The 3,038-nt window shown below is 36.6% G+C and overlaps 1 non-coding gene across 1 annotated transcript; it reads right to left on the bottom strand.

Moving 5' to 3' along the window:
* Positions 1 to 682: 682 nt before the first annotated feature.
* LOC112526162 lies at positions 683 to 788 on the bottom strand. Its single transcript, XR_003070498.1, has one exon. It is a non-coding gene; the product is annotated as a small nucleolar RNA R71 (small nucleolar RNA).
* Between the last annotated feature and the right edge of the window lie 2,250 nt (positions 789 to 3,038).

Here is a 3,038-nt window from a genome sequence, read left to right on the forward strand (position 1 = left end):
TCGTTTCGCCATCTGAAATTAGGTTTTATAAACTGGACTTTTGAAGAACTTTACAAGCTATCTATGTGGGAACGATATCTGGTACTTATACCATTATTACTTGTTACGAGACGACAGTAGTTCAAGGTGTATACTTGCGCCGAGTTCTATTTTTTTGTTGAAATCTAAGGTTGAATAAACCGACGAGCAAGTTTTTGGCGCCGTTGTCGGGGATAGCACACTAAAGTTTTTTTTAAAGTAAAGTTCATAAAAGATAATTTTCTACCACATGTTACTATTATGGAGAACATCATTCATATTGCTGATTCTCGGGATAGAGGAATCATGGACTATGCTAATCCTGTTTTTAGTCAATTAAATTCAGGAATACTAAGGCCACACATTAAAGAAACTCACTTTGAGCTCACACCTGTCATGTTTCAGATTTTGAAGACTAATGGCCAGTTCAGTGGTTTGCCATCTGAAGACCCTCATTTACACTTAAAATCTTTAATAGAAATAACTGATTGTTTTCTTATCCCTAGAGTGTCTGATGATGCCGTAAGGCTGAAGTTATTTCCATTTTCTCTTAGGGATAGAGCAAAATTATGGTTTAACTCTTTACAACCAAATTCCATAATCTCTTGGGATGACCTTGTAAATAAATTTTTGAGAAAATATTTTCCTCCCAACAGGAACGCTGAATCCAGAAATGAAATATGTTTGTTTAGACAAATGGATAATGAAGCAACACCTGATGCTTGGGAAAGGTACAAGGAGTTGTTGAGAAAATGCCCTTACCTTGGCATTCCTTATTGTATCCAGCTAGAGACATTTTACAATGGTTTAACAACTGTTGCTAAGCAAATGCTTGATGCTAGTGCAGGAGGAGCCTTCACAACTTGTACTTATAATGATGGGTATGACATACTTGAGAAAATTTCAAATAATAATGGATATTGGGCTGATCCACATGCATTAATACATAATAATACAGTTGGGATACACGAAACAGATACATATAATGCATTTACAACACAACTCACATCTATAACTAACATGATTAAGAATATGAATGTTAGCCCAGATGTGCGAACTGTTGATGCAACATCGTATCCTATTGTCAATTCTATAGCATGTATGTTATGTGGAGGAGGTCATCCATTTGATCAATGTGCTTCTAACCCAGAGTCAGTTAATGCAGGGTGGCAACAATACCCAAAACAAGGGTTGTTTTGATTCACAAGCTTATAATGCAGGGTGGCAACAACACCCAAATTTTTTTTGGAATGCTCCAACCTTGAATGAACCTGTTGGTTTCCAACAACAACATCAAAGTGATTCCTACAATCACCAACCCAATTTTTACCAACAACACCCTACCCAGCCGATTTTCAACCAACAAACAAGTTTTCAACAACAAAGTCATCAACCCTCTTTCCAAGATACAACACATCAATCTGTTGATTCGTCTACTTCCTTGGAAGCAATGATAAAAGGGTTCATAACCCAAACTCAGGCTTCAATCAGAAACCTTGAAAAACAGGTTGGACAACTAGCTTTGGAAATGAGACAAAGACCGATAGGCTTTTTACCTAGGGATACGGAGACACCTCAGAGAGAAGGAAAAGAGCATGTCAAAGTTGTGACATTGAGGAGTAATAAGACTTTAATAGAAAATCCCCAAAAAGAAAAAAAGAACCAAGCAAAGCAGAGCCTGAAAAGAAAATTGTGGTACAAGATTTTGTTACCTCTGTACCAGATTCTGTGACTATCATTCCTGTGAACCATTCAGAGAGTACTAGTGAGTCTCAACCCATAGTCAGGCCCATTGATAGTACAACCATTCCAGAAAGATCAGAATTTTCATTGTTATTTCCTGATGAACCCAAGACAATCCAGACTCCCAAAGAAAATATTGTAGTGGATGTGTCACAATTTGGTGGCAGTCCCACAATAGTTGTCCAGACCAGTCCTATAATCCCTTATAGAACTGAATTAGAATCCATTGTAGAACCACCTTTGAACACCATTTCAGCACCTACTCTTCAAAAGACTACTTCTCCTACTGTAGTCACTCCTTATATTCCTTATCCCCAAAGATTAAAGAATCAAAAGGAAGAATTACAATTTAAAAAGTTTCTTGATGTTTTTAAACAATTACATATAAACATACCTTTGGTTGAGGCTGTTGAGCAGATACTAAGTTATGCAAAGTTTTTAAAAGACATTTTGAGTAAAAAGAAAAAGTTGACTGAGTATGAGACTGTAGCTCTGACTGAAGGGTTTAGTGCTTTGTTGTCCAGTAAAATCCCTCCTAAGTTGAAAGATCCTGGAAGTTTTATAATCCCTTGTTCAATTGGAGGAAAAGAGATAGGAAAAGGTCTATGTGACTTAGGTGCTAGTATAAACCTCATGCCTTTATCTATCTTCAATACCTTAGGCATAAGTGAAGCTAGACCTACAACTGTGACTCTGCAATTAGCTGATAAGTCCATAGCCTATCCTAAAAGAAAAATTGAGGATGTCCTAGTTTAGGTTGATAAGTTTATTTACCTAGTAGATTTTATCATCCTAGACTTTAAAGTTGACAAGGACATTCCCATTATCTTAGGAAGACCTTTCCTAGCTACTGGAAGAACCCTGATAGATGTACAGAAGGGAGAGTTAACCATAAGAGTCCAAAATCAAAAAGTGACTTTTAATGTTTTTAATTCCCTTAGGTACCCTGATGGGAGTGACGAATTTTCCCATATTTGTTACATTAAATCTTCAACTCATGAGAAAGGAGTAAAGGGCATACAGAGGAAAGGATTGAAGCATAAGTGGAGAGAGAAATATTCTAACGAGTTGCTCCCACTATTAGATATCTCAACCTCAGTCTTACAACAGTATTCTAACTCTCCTACCCAATCTGAATAGGACAGGTTCTGTATTCTTACCATACTCTGTGTTTTTATGTTTAACTTATGTTTCTTTATTTGTTGTTTTAAAATATGTCGGTGTCGGTATTGTTGTGATCATAAGAGACAGTCCCTCTCTTATATGTTTTTGTGTCC

Source organism: Cynara cardunculus (assembly GCF_001531365.2).
Source record: "Cynara cardunculus var. scolymus isolate 2C chromosome LG 13, CcrdV1, whole genome shotgun sequence".
NCBI lineage: Eukaryota > Viridiplantae > Streptophyta > Magnoliopsida > Asterales > Asteraceae > Cynara > Cynara cardunculus.